Source organism: Lactuca virosa, chromosome 9 (assembly GCF_052849685.1).
Source record: "Lactuca virosa cultivar CGN04683 chromosome 9, Lactuca_virosa_CGN04683_v6, whole genome shotgun sequence".
Classification (NCBI taxonomy): domain Eukaryota; kingdom Viridiplantae; phylum Streptophyta; class Magnoliopsida; order Asterales; family Asteraceae; genus Lactuca; species Lactuca virosa.
In genome coordinates this window covers 283,791,318-283,812,692 of record NC_136434.1, presented here as the reverse complement: position 1 = coordinate 283,812,692, position 21,375 = coordinate 283,791,318, and positions in this window count along the sequence as shown.

Genomic DNA, 21,375 nt, shown 5'->3' with positions numbered 1-21,375 from the left:
AAGCATAATTACTGGTGGCTATGCATGAAGAGAGACGTGTCATGGTTTGTAGAGCGATGTTTGACTTGCCGGAAGGTCAAGGCCGGGCACTCGCGCCCTCATTCCAAGTAGCAGCCTCTAGAAGTTCCCCTATGGAAGTGGGAGCAGATCACCATGGATTTTATTACAATGTTATCGAGGACTGCGAGGGGTGTTGACACTATTTGGGTGATAGTGGATCGTTTGACGCAAAGTGCTCACTTCTAAGCCATTAGTGAGAGCTCTTCTGTAGAGAAGTTGGCCGAGATTTATGTTCGATAGGTGGCGACTCGGCATGGGGCGCCGACGTCTATTGTGTCGGACCGGGATGTGCGGTTTATTTCCAGGTTCTGGAAGAGATTTCATGAGGAGTTGGGGAAATGTAACAACCCGATATTTTTAAATCAATGTAACATTCAAAAAGTCAAATGTAATGAACTATTTGGAATCAACGAAATTAGCGTCAAAAATGAAGTGTTCTAAAATCTAAATTGGGATGCATAAAGCATTAGATATCGTGCCAAGGTTTCCAAAAGCATAAAGAACACTCAAATCCGAGTTATAATGAAGGAGTTATGACCAATCGAAAATCCAAGACACACTCAGTAAAACACTGCTAAACGTAAAGAGTGAAACTTCAATAAAATGATTTTTAACCTTAGGTATCTAAACGAAAGTCGTAGATTACGTTAAACCGTGAACATACATAAAAAGAACGCCCAAATCTGACTTCGTATGAGGAAGTTATGATTTTTCTAAATTTCGGAACAGCGGTAGACAGCTAAAAACTCGAAATAAAGATGGAGCGATTTTTAGCCGACGCAACCTAAACAAGAGTTCAAGGTCTCTACAATAGTAGTACAATGGTAAAAAGACAGACGAAAACGGACGTCGGATAAAGAAGTTATGGATTTTTAACGGATTTATCGTGTCCCGGCCTATTAAATAAAATATAATTAAAAATAAAGTTAAAACTAGCCAACGAAGTCTAAATGAAAGTTGTAGAGTATTTTATCACCTTCGCGTGCATATAAAGAACGTAAAAATCGGAGTTCGTATGCGAAAGTTACGGATTTTACAAGTTCGAAGTGCACAAACCGAGACGATTTACGCCCAGCGTACCCTCGTACGCCCAGCGTACTCGGATGCTAGGCTCCGGATCGTCCACGTCACCCCTCTACGCCTCTATGCCCGTCCCATCCGAAGTCCGGTAGTCGATGATGCGGTAAGCAGTGACGCACGAGTACGCCCCGCGTAACCTCGTACGCCCAGCGTACCGAGGGTCTTCAGCCCCTATAAAAGGGATGCGAGGGTTCCGGGCATTTGTGCTCATTTTCTCCTTTTCTTGCGTTTTTACTCCTTTTTGCGTGCAAGAAATATCCCGAAGCCCCGGTCTTCACACCCAAGTTCCGAAGGAAGGATTTACACCCCCGAGATTCCCGATAACCCCGAGAAATCCGCTTTCTCCTGTCAAAGTTCTGCTCGGTTTTCGTCTCACTTTCTTCAATCTATCAGGTGAGTTCATACCCCTACTTTTTACGTCTTTTCATATTTTAGGGGGGGGGGGGGAATACAAGTGCAATACGGGAAAAACTTATCATTTTATACGGATTCAAATACACCATCTACATTTTATAAATGTTAGAATAACTTTTATATCAACGTTATACTTTACATGCAAAGTTAATATTACATCGAGTTTTTATCACCAAACGGAACACACTTTCGGAAAAACTATAATGGGTATAGTTTGCGGGTTATTCACTACATCTTTACGTAAACATTGTGAAAATGAAATACTTTCATCTACATGAGTTATAGACTTTCTTTTCACTAAGTGTTGTGAGACATTCAACTTCAACGTACTCACAAGTACGCATTTCAAGTCCTGTATTATAAACCATAATCTCTTGGAGGGAGAGCGTGATACTTGTGTATAGATCTATACGGGATTGACAATCCCGCACCTAAACTGTTAGCTACAGTTAGACCGACAGGTCTGGGGTGACAAACGTCATAACACTACAACGCCTGAAGAATGTTGTTACAGGCAGTCAGGGTCAATAGCATGGTTATAAAACTCACACGGAAGTATTAAAATAAGTTTGATTTACGTGACTTTCGATGCATACTTTAAATACATTATTTGGGTATAAACGCACAATCACCATTTGAGCACAAAAGATACTATTGCAAAACCAGTCGTTGGATCTTTTCAGACTATATATAGAAAATATTGGATTTTCTGGAAAACACGTTCAGTTATTTTTACAAAAAGGGCATACAAATTTTCAGTACTGAACTCTTGTGAACTCACCAACTTAATTGTTGACACTTTTTCAAAACTACTTGTATTTCTCAGGGAATCAGTAATACAGGTAACCATCAGCTTTTGGAGAAGGAACGCTAAGGCGTCTATTAGCGAAACAATTTAAATCATCATATTTGTAATATTCTTTTGAAACATGTATTACAAGCAAAAATGTAAGTTTTTATCATATTTATGATGGTTGTGTTTACTTTCTTTACAATATTCAACTGTTATGATACTACGTGAAGTCACCCACCCCCGAATGTTTCCGCCATCCTGGTTTGGGGGTGTAACAGATTGGTATCAGAGCATTGTTTATAGTGAACTAAGTATATCGAACCACATAAGATATACAAACTATAAATGCAAAGGGACCAAAAACCCTCTGACAAAACGTTTTCATAAACGATACTTTTAATTAATTAAAGTGATATACATTTTTTTTTATAAAAATATAAGTACACGCATGCATCAGTCTCGTATCATAGCAAAGTTTTATAAAGAAGTATTAAGACAATTTGCGACACTACGACTAGGCCTCGGGGTATGTAAATCAAATCGAGAATAAATATAGCCTGATCAACTATATTTATCCTGGATGTGACCAACGTATGTCGAGGAATGGTCGTAGTAAGCAACAAGTCGAAAACTTACCGAGTTAAATACTAGAATCAAACTCACGAATTTGAAATACTATAGGAGTATTTTGTAAAAACTCAAAGAACTGTTATAATCATGCGAATCTCAGTATTTAATTAGAAATAGGAATCGTCGAATAAAATTTACCCTTATCGAAAATTTCCGTTCTTACTCCCGAGTTTTATATAATTCTCTTGCCCCTATTCTCGATCAGACGAAATGGCAGGTTTTCACGTTCCCGGGGATCCTTACTACCCTAACCAGGGTAATGGAGGTTGGATTGAGGAAGAACCCGAAGATGATTCCGAAGAGGAAATTCCCGAAGAAGAACCCGAAGAAGAATCCGAAGAGGACCCTGAGGAAGACCCAGACGAAGATACAGAAGAGGAAGGAGATGGTGGGAGCACAGACTCGGAGCCCGAGATCTACAATCCTCCCCGAGGAGCAGCCAATCCCCCAAGGAACTTTCAGGGCCCGGCGCCCCGCTGGGCTGTGGATCTGAAGCGATGGAGCAGGGAACAAGGGCAACGCCCACCCTACGGCATGGCCCGAGGCTTTTATAACCTCCGCAACGGGAGTTCAGCTGACAGGGCACTCCCTGTCATGGTCCGACGCATTGCCAACCAAGGCGAGCAAGCAAGAGCAAATGCCAACCAACTCTTGGACATTGGGGCCACCGCTGCTGTCACCGCGGTACGTCTTCGTCGTCTGGACGAAGAGCATGAGCGAACAATAAAGCACACCTTTTCCCTGCAGAAGGACATCACTGCTACTAGAACCGAAGTGAGGGAGCTCCGTAGGAGCCAAGCCGGAATGGAGAGGCACGTCATCGAGGCTGAACGTCAAGCAGCCCGAGCTAAGGCTTCCACAACCACATACCATGGTCCGCAGCGTGCCACCCGCTCAGACTAGAGCGCGTACTTCTGGCGCTATGTATATACCTATCAAATAAGTGTTGGTGCTACTCTTTCCTTTAAGAATGTAAACCCGACGAATTGTGAGAACGCAGTTCAGGGGTCGGAATGCGGTCAAATTTTCCCATTTTCATTTATGTACCCTAGACCTATATAAGGTCAAATTTTCCTGATCGTTGTATCATATACTAATATCAATGAAATTGACACGCATTTATTATTTCCTTGAGTATTCCATTAAATTCTTAAAAGAAGCATAGACTTATTTTTGAAAGTTTCCATTTACATGCGAAAACCAGAGATGTTCAGAACTAAAACCTTCCATAATCATTTCTAATGACTTATCAAGAATTCGTCTCTTAACTTGTGGCAGAATCATGCCACCAAGCAGAAATCCCCGATGTTTCAATACAAACGGAACACCAGCACCACCTCCACCACCCCCTCCATCGATGGATGCTGCTACCTTTCAGGCTGCTGTAACAGCCACCCTAACCGCAGCAATGGCACAAATGAGTAACAACGGATCAGGAGGAGGGATAAATAGCTCTACTAATGGCCAAAACCAAGGTCGCTCCGGGGAATGTACTTACAAAGACTTCTCCAACAGCAAACCCATCCCCTTTAATGGATCAGGGGGAATGATGGCTCTATCCCAATGGATAGAGAAAACGGAAGCTGTGTTCGAGATATGCTCATGCCCTGAGGAAAGCAAAGTAAAATTTGCCGCCTGTACTTTCTCCGAGCGAGCCCTAACGTGGTGGAATGGCCACGTCAAGTCACTAACTCTGGTGGTGGCAAACTCAATGGGTTAGGAGAACCTGAAACGGATGCTACTACGAGAGTACTGCCCAAGGGGCGACATTCAGAAGCTCGAACAGGAGCTTTAAGGCCTTACGATGGTAGGCTCGGACATCACAAGCTATACGAATAGGTTCAGTGATTTGACAATACTTTGCCCAGGAATGATGATTTTGGAAAGCCAAAAGGTGGAAAGGTATATCTGGGGGCTGTCGCCCCAGCTTCGACGAAGTGTGCTAGCTTCCAAACCCACGACGTTCGACATCGCCAAGGAACTGGCACAATCTCTCGTTGATCATGGGGTCTGCCAAAGTATCACGACCGTCGTCCCGGAACCAACCAAAGGAAGCAACAACAATGACAGCAATGCCAACAACAACAACAACAACAAGAAGTTTTGGAACAAGAGGAAAGGTCAAACTTCGCAAGAACCATCAAAGAAACAAATAGTGGCGGTCCATGCCGCTACTGCCCCCACTGTTGTTCCCGCTACCCCCGCGCCGACAAAACAATACGCTGGGAATCTGCCAAAGTGCAACAAATGCAATTACCATCACCACGGTAATTGTCGGGAAATGCACTGTAAAAACTGCGACAGAAAAGGGCACACTGCCCGTTTCTGTAAGGCACCGGCGCGACCAATCACCGAAGTTCCTAGTACTGGAGTAAGCCAGGCATGTTATGGGTGTGGGGAAACTGGGCACTTCAAGAGGGATTGCCCTAAGGCAAAGAATGTTGGCGGTGTAGGAAGAGTGCTGGCAATAGGGCAGAACGAGGCAATAGCCGATCCCACGGTGGTTACGGGTACGTTTCTCCTCAACGACATTTATGCATGCATACTCTTTGACTGTGGTGCGAAGAGAAGTTTCGTGAGTCATAAATTCAAACACTTACTTAATCAAAAACCCCAAGCACTCAATAAAATATTCACAGTAGAAATGGCAAACGGTAAAACGGAAAGCGCAAACGATATGTACATAGGTTATACGTTAAATTTAAACGAACACTCGTTCCAAATCGACCTTATGCCGATTACTATAAGAAGTTTTGATGTCATCATCGGTATGGACTGGTTAAGCCTTCACCATGTCGATATACTTTGTCACGAAAGGGTCGTTCGCCTCAATCTTCCAAGCGGCAAAACTCTTGTCATTTATGGTGACAAACCCAGTGCAAATTTACAAATCATCTCATGCGTCAAAGCCCAAAAATACCTTCGCAAGGAATATCATGCCTTTCTAGCCCACGTAGTAGACAAGAAACGAGAAGTGAAGGAAATTAAAGACATTCCGGAAGTCTGCAATTTCCCCGACATTTTCCCTGAAGATCTTCCAGGAATCCCACCAGAACGTCAAGTCGAGTTCAGGATCGACTTGATTCCCGAAGCTACCCCAGTAGCAAAATCGCCATACCGTCTAGCACCGGCTGAAATGCAGGAGTTATCTAGCCAGCTGAACGAGCTTCTAAGCAAGGGATTCATCAGACCGAGCTTCTCACCTTGGGGAGCACCAGTCTTGTTCGTAAAGAAGAAGGAAGGATCTTTTCGCATGTGCATTGATTACCGGGAGCTGAACAAACTCACGATCAAGAACCGATATCCCTTACCACGCATAGACGATCTATTCGACCAACTACAAGGAGCGAGCTACTTCTCGAAGATCGACTTAAGATCAGGGTATCACCAACTACGAGTTCTGGAAGGAGACATTCCCAAAACGGCATTTCGAACTCGCTATGGTCACTACGAGTTTGTGGTAATGCCCTTTGGTTTAACAAATGCACCGGAGGTGTTCATGGATTTGATGAACCGAGTATGTCGTCCTTTGCTGGACAAATTTGTAATCGTGTTCATAGATGATATACTCATCTATTCAAGGAGCAAGGAGGAACATAGCCAACATCTCCGAAAAGTCTTAGAAACATTAAGGACAGAGAAGCTTTACGCAAAATTCTCAAAGTGCGAGTTTTGGATTCGGAAAGTAGATTTCCTAGGTCACGTGGTCAGCGAGGAGGGAATACAAGTGGACCCTTCCAAAATCAAGGCAATGGAGAACTGGACAACTCCAAGGACTCCAACGGAAATCCGAAAATTCTTGGGCCTCGCCGGGTATTACTGAAGGTTCATACAAAACTTCTCAAAGATTGCTAAGACACTTACCACCCTGACTCAGAAGGGTGTAACCTTCAGCTGGGGAAAGAAACAAGACGTTTCATTCCAAACATTAAAGCGAGCCCTATGTAGTGCACCTATATTATCTTTGCCAGAAGGAACAAAAGACTTCGTGGTCTACTGTGATGCGTCAAACCAGGGACTTGGATGTGTCCTGATGCAACGAGGGAAGGTCATCGCATACGCCTCGAGACAACTCAAGACGCACGAAGTCAATTATACCACGCACGATCTCGAACTAGGAGCAGTCATCTTCGCCCTAAAGATCTGGAGGCACTACCTCTACGGCACGAAATGTACAATCTTCACCGATCATAAAAGCCTTCAACACATCCTCAGTCAAAAATGAACTCAACATGAGACAAAGACGGTGGGTAGAACTATTAAACGATTACGAATGCGAAATTCGTTATCATCCCGGGAAAGCTAATGTAGTAGCCGATGCACTCAGCCGAAAGGAATACTCGGGCCACCGAGTGAAATCCTTAACAATGACCATCCACTCACACCTGTCCGCACAAATCAAAGAAGCACAGGAAGAAGCCTTGAGGCCAGAGAACGTGACAGGTGAAGCATTGAGAGGAATGGACAAAAACCTTGAAGTCAGGGATGACGGAGTTCGTTGTCTCCTGAACCGGAACTGGACACCAAAATTTGGTGGATTCAGGGATGTTGTCATGAACGAAGCTCATAAAACTCGCTACTCCGTACATCCCGGCTCAGACAAGATGTACTTAGACCTCAAGAAACTGTACTGGTGGCCGAACATGAAAGCCGAAATTGCTCCCTACGTAGGCAAATGTTTGACTTGCACCAAAGTCAAGGTGGAATACCAAAAGCCCTCGGGATTGTTGCAACAACCGGAAATACCCGAATGGAAGTGGGAGCGGATAAGCATGGACTTCATAACCAAGTTACCCAAGACGGCAAGCGGACTCGACACCATCTGGGTGATCGTCGACAGGTTAACCAAATCCGCGCACTTCCTACCAATCAAGGAAACAGATAAACTGGAGAAACTAACTAGAACATACATCAGGGAGATTGTACGACTGCATGGTGTTCCAATATCCATTATCTCGGACCGAGATAGTAGATTCACCTTGAGGTTCTGGCAGTCACTACAGAAATCTCTAGGAACGAGGCTAGACATGAGTACCGCCTACCACCCACAGACCGACGGCCAGAGTGAGAGAACCATTCAAACCTTGGAAGATATGCTAAGAGCTTGTGTGATCGATTTTGGCAAGGCATGGGACACCCATTTACCATTGGTCGAGTTCTCGTACAACAATAGTTATCACACTAGCATCAAAGTTTCCCCATTCGAAGCCCTCTACGGCCGTAAGTGCAGATCACCTCTGTGCTGGGCTGAAGTGGGTGACACCCAACTAGCAAGAGGACAAGCAACTGACAGCACTCTCACTGGACCAGAAATCAAAAGGGAAACTACGGAAAAGATTGTTCAAATCCGGGAGCGACTGAAGGCTTCCAGAGACAGACAAAAGAGTTATGCGGACAAAATAAGGAAACCTTTAGAATTTCAGGTTGGAGACAGAGTGCTATTGAAGGTCTCACCCTGGAAGGGGTTAATATGTTTCGGAAAACATGGGAAACTAAACCCAAGATATATCGGACCATTCGAGATCCTTGCCAGGATCGGACCAGTGGCGTACAAACTTTGATTACCGCAGGAACTAAATAACATGCACCCTACCTTTCACATATCGAACCTAAAGAAGTGCTTATCCGATGAGACCCTCGTTATCCCTCTAGACGAAATTGAAATCAACGAGAGTCTCCAATTCGTGGAAGAGCCAGTAGAGATCATGGATCGGGAAATTAAAAGAACTAAACAAAGTCGCATACCCATTGTGAAGGTCCGTTGGAATGCCAAGCGAGGACCTGAATACACCTGGGAACGCGAGGATCAGATGAAACAAAAGCACCCACATCTTTTTCCTAATCCATAAAATCTGTCTTAGATTAAATTTTGGGACGAAGTTCCCTCTAACAGGGGGATGATGTAACAACCCGATATTTTTAAATCAATGTAACATTCAAAAAGTCAAATGTAATGAACTATTTGGAATCAACGAAATTAGCGTCAAAAATGAAGTGTTCTAAAATCTAAATTGGGATGCATAAAGCATTAGATATCGTGCCAAGGTTTCCAAAAGCATAAAGAACACTCAAATCTGAGTTATAATGAAGGAGTTATGACCAATCGAAAATCCAAGACACACTCGGTAAAACACTGCTAAACGTAAAGAGTGAAACTTCAATAAAATGATTTTTAACCTTAGGTATCTAAACGAAAGTCGTAGATTACGTTAAACCGTGAACATACATAAAAAGAACGCCCAAATCTGACTTCGTATGAGGAAGTTATGATTTTTCTAAATTTCGGAACAGCGGTAGACAGCTAAAAACTCGAAATAAAGATGGAGCGATTTTTAGCCGACGCAACCTAAACAAGAGTTCAAGGTCTCTACAATAGTAGTACAATGGTAAAAAGACAGACGAAAACGGACGTCGGATAAAGAAGTTATGGATTTTTAACGGAATTATCGTGTCCCGGCCTATTAAATAAAATATAATTAAAAATAAAGTCAAAATTAGCCAATGAAGTCTAAATGAAAGTTGTAGAGTATTTTATCACCTTCGCGTGCATATAAAGAACGTAAAAATCGGAGTTCGTATGCGAAAGTTACGGATTTTACAAGTTCGAAGTGCACAAACCGAGACGATTTACGCCCAGCGTACCCTCGTACGCCCAGCGTACCCTCGTACGCCCAGCGTACTCGGATGATAGGCTCCGGATCGTCCATGTCGCCCCTCTACGCCTCTATGCCCGTCCCGTCCGAAGTCCGGCAGTCGATGATGCGGTAAGCAGTGACGCACGAGTACGCCCTGCGTAACCTCGTACGCCCAGCGTACCGAGGGTCTTCAGCCCCTATAAAAGGGATGCGAGGGTTCTGGGCATTTGTGCTCATTTTCTCTCCTTTTCTTGCATTTTTACTCCGTTTTGCATGCAAGAAATATCCCGAAGCCCCGGTCTTCACACCCAAGTTCCGAAGGAAGGATTTACACCCCCGAGATTCCCGATAACCCCGAGAAATCCGCTTTCTCCTGTCAAAGTTCTGCTCGGTTTTCGTCTCACTTTCTTCAATCTATCAGGTGAGTTCATACCCCTACTTTTTACGTCTTTTCATATTTTAGGGGGGGGAATACAAGTGCAATACGGGAAAAACTTATCATTTTATACGGATTCAAATACACCATCTACATTTTATAAATGTTAGAATAACTTTTATATCAACGTTATACTTTACATGCAAAGTTAATATTACATCGAGTTTTTATCACCAAACGGAACACACTTTCGGAAAAACTATAATGGGTATAGTTTGCGGGTTATTCACTACATCTTTACGTAAACATTGTGAAAATGAAATACTTTCATCTACATGAGTTATAGACTTTCTTTTCACTAAGTGTTGTGAGACATTCAACTTCAACGTACTCACAAGTACGCATTTCAAGTCCTGTATTATAAACCATAATCTCTTGGAGGGAGAGCGTGATACTTGTGTATAGATCTATACGGGATTGACAATCCCGCACCTAAACTGTTAGCTACAGTTAGACCGACAGGTCTGGGGTGACAAACGTCATAACACTACAACGCCTGAAGAATGTTGTTACAGGCAGTCAGGGTCAATAGCATGGTTATAAAACTCACACGGAAGTATTAAAATAAGTTTGATTTACGTGACTTTCGATGCATACTTTAAATACATTATTTGGGTATAAACGCACAATCACCATTTGAGCACAAAAGATACTATTGCAAAACCAGTCGTTGGATCTTTTCAGACTATATATAGAAAATATTGGATTTTCTGGAAAACACGTTCAGTTATTTTTACAAAAAGGGCATACAAATTTTCAGTACAGAACTCTTGTGAACTCACCAACTTAATTGTTGACACTTTTTCAAAACTACTTGTATTTCTCGGGGAATCAGTAATACAGGTAACCATCAGCTTTTGGAGAAGGAACGCTAAGGCGTCTATTAGCGAAACATTTTAAATCATCATATTTGTAATATTCTTTTGAAACATGTATTACAAGCAACAATGTAAGTTTTTATCATATTTATGATGGTTGTGTTTACTTTCTTTACAATATTCAACTGTTATGATACTACGTGAAGTCACCCAACCCCGAATGTTTCCGCCATCCTGGTTTGGGGGTGTGACAGGAAACGACTAGATTTCATTACTACATATCATCCACAGACGGACGGGTAGAGAGAGCGGACTATCCAGACGCTCGAGGATATGTTGCGTGCCTGCGTCATTGATTTTAGTGGGAGTTGGGACTCCTATCTTCCGTTGGCTGAGTTTTCTTATAATAACAGCCATCATGCCAGTATCGGTATGCCCCCATTCGAGCTCCTATATGGAAGGAGATGTTGGATTCCTATTTTATTATGGCGAGGTTAGACAGAGGGTCATAGGGACCATGGAGGTAGTGCTCAAGACGATTGATCTTATACATCAGGTTAGGCAGAGATTGTTGAAAGCTTAGAACCGCCAAAAGAGTTATGTGGATCGGCGATGCTCTGAGCTAGAGTTTCAGGTGGGGGATTTAGTGTTTTTGAAGGTGTCACCCTGGAAGGGTGTTATCAGCTTCAGGAAGCGGGGCAAGCTAGGCCCCAGGTTCATTGGCACTTTCCGAGTTGTGGCCCGTGTAGGCAAGGTGGCTTACCAATTGGAGCTACCGGAGGATTTGAGACAAATTCATGATACCTTCCATGTCTCCCAGCTGATGAAGTATATAGCTGACAAGACAGCTGTGGTCCCTTTGGAGGACATTTAGATCAATGATCGTCTGAACTACGTTGGGAAGCCTGTGGCAATTATGGACCAGAATGTGAAGACCTTGAGGAACAAGGTAGTAAACTTGGTCAAATTTCAGTGGCAACCTTAGAGGTTCGGAGTGGACGTGGGAATCCGAGTCCAAGATGTGTGAGCAATATCCTGAGCTGTTTCCTGAGGATGACTTCGAGGACGAAGTCTAATTGTAGTGGGGAGAATTGTAACATCCCGATATCAGGTTTTTTATTATTTCTTGTATCTTTATTAAAGTTGCACAGTTGGTCCCTTTGAAGAAAAAGGCTTACATTATGGTCGTACACATAGCGTACTTAAGAGTACGTGCAGCGTACTCATGTAGCTTAGGATCGCGGATGATCAGCTAATACGTTGGGCGTACATGTGGTACGCTGGGCGTACTAGCCCAAGCTTCAAACCCTAATTTTATGGGTTTCTCCCTATTTAAAGAACATGATGTCCCCATTTTATCATCCTTATCATCCACCATACCCTCTCCAAACCCTAATTCCGAGTTTGATTTTCTTCTGTGAGTTTTGCAAGATTTTTTAGTGTTCTTGGTGCTTTTAGCTCAAGATGGAGACTAGAAAAGAAGGAGTGGGTGCTAGCAAGCTTTTATATCTACAAACCTCTCCTCTTTGTACATCTACTGTTATTGGTGCAAAATAAACAGAGTACAATGCTCTGAGCGCCACACTTATCGCTCTGGGAAACGACCAACTTTGTTTTGGCTTATTATCGACCGAAGATTGTAGTCAGGATTTGGAGTTGGGTGAGAGGGCGCCAAGCATCAGAGTCCTAACATGTTAGAAGTTAAATATTGTTGCATTGTGTCCTTCCTAGCCATGCAAAGGTGTAACAACCCGAATTCAGAAGATCCTTGAAAATGAATAAAACCTCAAAATGAGGAAGCGACTCGTCGAGTAGATGGAGTGACTCGACGAGTAGTAACGCGTTTTAGGTAGCGGGTTTAGTGACCTAATCGACGAGTTGGTAGACCGACTCGACGAGTTGGTCTAGGTTTGGGAAACCCTAAGTGCGGGTCTTGTACCCTATTTAATGAACATTATAACCTCTCATCAGCCTCCTTGATACTCTCTCAAGTCCAGAAACGAAACCCTAGCCACCCCACTCCATTCTTGAGCATTGTGAAGCTAAAAGTTATATTGGTGGTGTACTTCTTGGAAGATTGGAAGCAAGGCACGAGGAGGAGAGTTTAGATCCAGCATCATCATCCAATTTCCGTCCTTTTCAGGTAATAAAGTCTTCACCTTGGTTTATAGTTTCTTAGATCCAACATGTCCACTTTATGAGAGTTTTGGTTCATGGAGCTTGATCTATGGGACAAGGACGTCCCAAGCAAAGATCTTTTCAGATCTGGAGTCCCTAAGAATGGTTAAGGCATAAAGGTGAACGCTTTATGCCATTAGAAACCCTCATGAAAGCTTTAAGGGGTTATTATGGCCTTTTAAGCCTCAAAAGGCCATGCATGGAAGGAAAGGCAGGGACTTTATGTGTTATACCGATCTTAGGAGCCCAGATCTACCTTTGGGAGAAGCTGTTTGGCTTAGAAATCGTCTGAATAGAATGGGACATAGGGGGACTCGGCGAGGCAATCTGCTTTCTTGCCCTAAAACCCTTCTGATAAAGGGTATGAGTTGAGTTGGTATGGGACTCAGTCAGTCTAGGTCCGTAGCGGGCATGAAGATCATCGTACTCGGCGAGTTTAATGAGGAACTCGGCGAGTCTAAGGCAATCTTCTTAGTTTATGAAGATGGACTTGACGAGTTGTTCATACAACTCGGCGAGTCATAGTCTGGACATTCATAAGAGGGAGATGAACTCGACGAGTTCAAGGATTAACTCGGCGAGTTCAAGGATTAACTCGACGAGTCGGTTGAAGATGCTCCCGACTGTAAGACTGAAGGAGAATCCGTCGAGTGCTTGCTAGACTCGACGGGTAGGATCGGTGGTTGTATTAAGTTGGAGAAGCATGGACTCGACGAGTCGGTAGAGCAACTCGGCGAGTCATAGTCAACCGGAGGTTGACTTTGACCCAGTTTGACCTGGATTGACTTTTGGAATATTGTGGTCTAATTGTTACTTTGGGATATTCATAGTTCAGGAATTGAAGGATCAGCAGTCCGGGGGATTGCCAGCTAGCAGCAAGAAGGGTCTCAGCAGGTCTTCACTAGTGTGAGGTGAGTCTCCTCACTGTGTGCATGGGTCTACGGCCACAATGCCGGCCCATTATGTTTATGTTTATGTAAAGTAGGAAGACTCGGGGGTTAGCCCTAGGCACTTACTGTGATATGTTCGGATTTAGATCCGTTACCGGGGTTAGCCGATGAAGTTTATATGTCTCGGATTTCGGTCCGATGCCGGGTGGTACCCGAGGCAGTAGTGTATGTGTAGTTATACTTGTTGTCTTTGTGATAATTGTATGTTCCTGGTAGGGAGGTGAGTCGGGCGAGGTCCCGTATCGCACCACTAGCCGAGTATGGACGGGGTTTCGTATCTCATTAGTAGTAGAGCAGGGGCGAGGCCCGAGTTAGGAGGGAGGTGAGTGCGGGTGGGGGACCGTATCTCACTACCAGCAGGAGCGTGGACGGCGTTCCATGACTCATCAGTAGCAGGACAGGAGCGAGGCCCAAGTTAGGCGAGGCCTTAGATCAGTAGTGCAGTAGAATATGTTTAACTGTATGATATGTGTTATGATATATGCTGGTATATGCTTAGCGGGCGAGGCCCAGAGACAGACGGGGCCTAAGAGAGCAGATCTGTATACCGAGAGGGCCTCGATGCCAGGCGGGGATTGATACCGGGTGGGGCCCGATGCCGGAGCTAGTCGGATGCCGAGCAAGTCCCGATGCAGCGGTTTTCAGTTTTGGTATGTGGTAGGTTGGGGAACTCACTAACCTTCGTGCTTACGGTTTTCAGTTTTAGTTTCAGGTACTTCCGATAGCGGAGGGAAGAGCTCGGGATGATCGCATTGCACACGCCAAGAAGTTTAGTCTGGAATGTTTACTCTGATAAAATGAACAAGTGTTTTGAAAAGATACTCTGATTTGTTATATAACCTTTTTAGTATGTTTGAAATGATTTGATACTATGATTTAGTAATGTTTTAAAACTAAATTTTTGGTCATGATTTTTGGGATGTTACAAGTTGGTATCAGAGCCTTGGTTTGAGGGATTCGGATACACTCTAGGGTGTGTCTGGACTCAAACTGAGGAATTGGTATGAAAATTTTCAAAAGGAAAATTATTTTTAGAAAAAGATCTTTGAGAAAAAGGAAAGAAAAGAGTTTTAGAAAAAGCGAAAAGGAATTTTATAAAGAAAAGAACTTTGAAAAGAGAAAAGGGTGTGGTGCATGCAATCAGCCGAGCTCGAGTAAGTTCTCCCAAATTACCCATACAAGTTTATGTTATGATATGAGTATTAGAACTGCATGCTAGATTAGGACTAAGGATCTAGGAGGATGCCTTATATGCCTGTTATATGCGTATGAGCTTGATGATTTTCATGCTAGTACAGATTCCTGAGTAGAGGATAGAACAGCTTGGTTGAATTATGTGGTTAGTTTTCCCAATGCCCGAATGCTGAATGCTTTGTGCTATTAGAAGTTCTAGTTATCTCTAATTAACTAGTAAACGAATATGCTAAGTTACATGTTGCAAGGACTAAATAATTTCAGAAGGTTAGGTCTAGCCCTATTTAGCAACTCTCGTTTGAGTCTAACCGTTGTAGGGTAGGACCTCTCATTCGAAGAATTATCTAGTCTAAGCAGTATGTAATGGTATTCGCGAGTTAGTTAAAGGGAGATAATAGGGACTTCTTATGCAGCTGATGGCAGATAGTGAGTTGGAGGTTACCCTAGGGCAAGCCTAGGATAAGAGTAGTGCTGGGAGCAGTGTTAGTAGTAGTGAAAAGGACTTGGTGTAGTCGAGGCAATCATTGAGGAAAGTACGGATATATGTGGAAGGTAGTAGGGGCACATACTACTGAAAGTAGAGGATTTGTACTCGATTCAAGAAGGGCTGAGATGAAACCGAGAAACTTGTAGTGTGAGTGTGATCCCTCGGTAAAAATGTGTATTCTGATGGTAGTTATGATTTGTTGCAGAATGGTGACACTACGGGGTAGACCAGTTGGCGGATCAGGCACCGGAGAGGGATCAGGCTCGGGTTCAGGGACCGAGCAGCTCGAGGAGCAGATGAGGGAGTTTGTATCAGCCGAGGTTACGCGCAGTATTCTAGATCAGACTCTTGTGACCTTTTGCACGGTCAAGGAGGGCATACTGGAGATATTGGATGAGAGGCTGGGAGCCTTCCGCGCCGAGATGGTAGCCATGCTGGGAGCGCGTACTTTGACATTTCGAGAGTTTAGAGCTTGTGGCGCACCAGATTACCATGGGGCTCGGGACCCCATCGCTAGCAGCAGGTGGTTAGCCGATGTTGCCAACTCTTTCCGTACGAGCCGATGTCCCGAGGGGGATAAGGTCCGACTTGCCTCCTGTCTTCTGAAGGATGGAGCACGAGATTGGTGGGAGGAGGTTGGACATGCCATTGGAGATGATGCTGCGTTGGACGCGATGACATGGACTGACTTCTCAACCAGGTTCAGGGCCGAGTTTGCACCAGTGATCGAGGTGCAGCAGCTAGCACGAGAGTTTCAGGATTTGAAGCAGACGACTAAGACTGTGGCGGAGATCACCGCCAAGTTCAGAGAGAGAGCACTTCTCGTGCCGCAGTATGTGGCGGACGAGGAGATGAAGAAGGCTTGGTATCATGAGATGATGAGATGTGACATCAGGCAGTTTATGAGCAGGTCCAGCTGCAAGACACTGGAGGATATGATTGCTCGTGCCAGGGAGAGAGAGATTGATTTGGAGTTAGAAAGGAAGACGAAACCGGATGAGATTCAGGTAGCCACACGTTCAGGCAAGAGACCCAAGGGGCCAGATTCGAGATCGAGGGATTTCCAGAGCCGCAGCCGCTGTGGCAAGTGTGGCAGGACACATGAGGGTGCGTGCAGGAGCGGTAGTGGTGGTGATGCTGGCTGTTTCAAGTACGGACGGACTGGTCATTTTAGTAGAGATTGTACATCCACCACCACTCACGGATCAGACCTGATATGTTTTCATTGTAGTCAGAGGGGCTACAAGAAGGCCAGTGTCCGAGTTTACTTTCAGCAGGACAGGTGATAGCACCTGCCCCTGCGACTTTGAGGATCACCGACGGTCGGCAGGGCCGGGAAGAGGCGCCTACGGCATGAAGCAGGGCGTACCAGTTGGTTTCAGATGACATGCGAGCAGCCCCGGATGTGGCAGGTGCGTATCCTTTAGCTGCTTGACAGTTTTATTTATGATTTATTTGCTATGGTACTGCATCGGTATCAGTGATTGTGCTTTGGATTCTGTTTCCTTCTTATGATTGAGTCATATGTCGTCTGCATACCATGGGTTCTAGAGTAGGAGTCTGTAGTTGTACCCCTTTTTTAGAGCAGATTACTCAGGATGCGGTCGCTGTAGTAAGCGTGCATTGGGACTCTAGAAGTATTTCGCCAGCTTTCAAGGACGGTGGCATCATGGTATTTGTTAGTTTTGGAGCACTGGCAGCGGTAAACATCAGTTTTTAGTAGAACGATTATGGTGTGGTAAGAAGAATTGGGAATCCTTTTCAGATAGTGAGCTGTAAGGATCTAGTTGATTCAAAGTGGGGGAGAACCGCATTCAGGAGCAGAAGTAAGTGAAGAGTTGGAATGAGTTCGCAACTCTGTTGCGCAGGGTAATAGTCTGAGTGGCTGTTCAGATTGAGAAAACGCGGGAGATGGGAGTTTGGGAAACTTCCCATTGTCGAGTTCGTGTAATTGCGATTAGTAGATGAGTGGTTTATAAGACCAGGTTGGAGGACCGCCAGCAGGACTCGGGTGAGTCAAGATAAAGACTGAGTGAATGTCCGGCATGGGATGCTTTCGGATTAGTAGTCAGTGTAGAGGCAGCATGGGGAGTGTGGTAAGACTGCAAGATAGCCGCAACATTTGTTAGTAGCCAGTTAGAGGAGTGTGGGCGAGGGCCCGTATCTCTTAGATAGAGGAGTGTGGGTGAGGGCCCGTATCTCCTAGTTAGCGGAGTGTGGGCGAGGCCCGTATCTCCTAGTTAGTATGGTCAGGATCAGGTAGACATAGTTCGTTGAGATTTAGTATGGAGGCAGGCCTGCATAGCCCTAGATAGGTGAGACCTGAGGGAGAGGCCACTCCAAGATGCAGTTGGGTGAGACTCGTGGGCGAGGCCCGTATATTAGTAGCAGTACAGGTGAAACTAGAAGGAGAGACCGCTTTAGATCTAGTTTGGGTGAGACCCGTGGGCGAGGCCCATGAGATTTTAGTAGCACAGGTGGAACTCAAGATAGAGGATCGAGGATCCCAGGATTTAGAGAGCCAGAGTGGCAAGATAGACAGAGCAGTTTTAGTTAGCCGAAGTTTTCTTCGGAAGTCGCTGAGAGCGACTGAGAGATGGAGTTTGAGTTCGGTAACCGGTAGGAGTCCGGTGGTCAAGATGAGGGCAGAATAGTTGGGACCGGGGTGGTCTCGGTTCATCCGGAGAGCGAATCATTGACAGCAAAATCTTCGGACAGGGATAGCGATAAGAAAATTCCTGGTGGAGCAGCTAGTTGACTGAGAGGTGCTAAGTCACTAATAGCAGGACTAAATAATCTCAGAGTGAGTGATCTAATTCAGTTTCGCAAGTCTCGTTTGAGTCTAACCGTTGCAGGGATGAGTCTATTACTCGAAGGATTATCTGGTCCATTCGCTGGGAGGGGTTTCCAGCATCAGGATATAGTAAGAGGAAGCATTCAGTAGGTATCTGTGAAGTGACCAGCACTGGGAGTGGCTGGAGATGTAGATACAGTGAAGGGTATGTCCTTCACAAAGATAGGAGAAAGAGTTGATTGTGTACTGTTGCTTTGGGAAGGCCGTAGCGACACAAAGTTAAGGGGTGAGCCCCTAAGATGTCCAGCATAAGTACTCGAGGAGTACCGAATGGATTATCAGTTGGGAAAGAGTCGTGTTCTCAGGATTGTTGGTGAGCAGAGTGCTCTCCAGGTTCTTATCTTCAAGGATTAGTTTTGGCTGAATGATTGGGCAGAAGGTCAATGAAAGTGATCCCTCGAGGATCGGACTCAGTAGGAGATGAATTCACCGGGCAGAAATGTTGTGAGCAGATTGCAAGATTGTTGGCCGTAGCAGACTTCGAGGACGAAGTCTAGTTTAAGCGGGGGAGAGTTGTAACACCCCGAATTCAGAAGATCCTTGCAAAGGAAGAAAACCTCAAAATGAGGAAGCGACTCGTCGAGTAGATGGAGTGACTCGACGAGTAGGAGCGCTTTTTGGGTCGCGGGTTTAGTGACCTACTCGACGAGTCGGTAGACCGACTCGGCGAGTTGGTCTGGGTTTGGGAAACCCTAAATGCGGGTCTTGTACCCTATTTAAAGAACATTATAACCTCTCATCAGCCTCCTTGATACTCTCTCAAGTCCAGAAACAAAACCCTAGCCACCCAACTCCATTCTTGAGCATTGTGAAGCTAAAAGTTGTATTGGTGGTGCACTTATTGGAAGATTGGAAGCAAGGCACGAGGAGGAGAGTTTAGATCCAGCATCATCATCATCCCATTTTCGTCCTTTTCTAGTAATAAAGTCTTCACCTTGGTTTATAGTTTCTTAGATCTCTTTATGTCCACTTTATGAGAGTTTTGGTTCATGGAGCTTGATCTATGGGACAAGGACGTCCCAAGCAAAGATCTTTTCAGATCTGGAGTCCCTAAGAATGGTTAAGGCATAAAGGTGAACGCTTTATGCCATTAGAAACCCTCATGCAAGATTTAAGGGGTTATTATGGCCTTTTAAGCCTCAAAAGGCCATGCATGGAAGGAAAGGCAGGGACTTTACGTGTTATACCGATCTTAGGAGCCCAAATCTACCTTTGGGAGAAGCTGTTTGGCTTAGAAATCGCCTGAATAGAATGGGACATAGGGGGACTCAGGGAGGCAGTCTGCTTTCTTGCCCTAAAACCCTTCTGATAAAGGGTATGAGTTGAGTTGGTATGGGACTCAGTCAGTCTGGGTCCGTAGCGGGCATGAAGATCATCGTACTCGGCAAGTTTAATGAGGAACTCGGCGAGTATAAGGCAATCTTCTTAGTTTATGAAGATGTACTCGACGAGTTGTTCACACAACTCGGCGAGTCATAGTCTGGACATTCATAAGAGGGAGATGAACTCGATGAGTTCAAGGATGAACTCGGCGAGTCGGTTGAAGATGGTCCCGATTGTAAGACTAAAGGATAACCTGTCGAGTGCTTGCTAGACTCGACGGGTAGGATCGGTGGTTGTATTGATTTGGAGAAGCATGGACTCGACGAGTCGGTAGAGCAACTCGGCGAGTCATAGTCAACTGGAGGTTGACTTTGACCTGGATTGACTTTTGGAATATTGTGGTCTAAGTGTTACTTTGGGATATTGATAGTTCAGTAATTGAAGGATCAACAGTCCGGGGGATTGCCAGCTAGCAGCAAGAAAGGTATCAGCAGGTTCCTCCCCCGATGGCTTCTAATTGCGTTGTACGCCCCTCATAAAGAATTTTATGCCCAATGTGCGCGCAAGGTAGTTGACTTCTTTTACTTTTGACCTTTGGTTAAGATTTAGGGTTTTGGACCATGTGAAGGGCAAAATAGCCTTTTTCCCTTAGAGGATTTAGTTGTGAGATTTGGACTCGCGAGTTGAGTTTTGGGCCTTAATTATTAATTTGGGTTAATTATTTTGTTGATTAGGCGGAGTCTAGTTCGGGCAGTTCGGGTGTAAGATTTACTTGTCATCTGTATCAGGTGAGTCTCCTCACTTATTCTTACCTGTGTGGTATAATAGTTGTATTTGTAATGACTAGCTGGGTCTAGCTGCTATTATTATGTTATGTTGTCATTATGTGACTGAGGCTGCTGATAGTCTCCAGGGTTGCTGATAACCCATAGGGCATGCTGTTAGCCCATTGGGACTGCTGATAGTCCCTAGGGTTGCTGATAACCCCTAGCTATTTATTTATGTTGTGTTGTATGTAGTATCTTGGGGAACTCACTAAGCTTCGTGCTTACAATTGGGATAAAATTTGAGGTGTTACATTGTGAGAATAAGGTGACTAGGGTTTTGGGCAGTGAGAAGGTGATCCCTTCTTCTGGAGAAGAAAGGTTCCTTTTATACATGTTTTTCCCTGCACAAGATCCCAACAATATCATTTGTCGTGTCTGGGCCGACAGGACGTGGAGGAGTCCCATTGGTGGACCGTACACCACTAGTGGTCGTCTGCTATTGGTGCAAAATAAATAGAGTACAACACCCTGAGCGCCACCCTTGTCGCTTTGGGAAACGACCAACCATGTTTTGGCTTATTATGGATCTAAGATTGTAGTCAGGATTTGGACCTGGGTACGAGGGCACCAAGCATTAGAGTCCCAACATGTTAGAAGTTAAATATTGTTGCATTGGGTCCTTCCTAGCCATGCAAAGGCTTAAATCCAACGACTTTATGGGTTAAGACATCTTAGGATAGTCAGATCTGAGGTTGG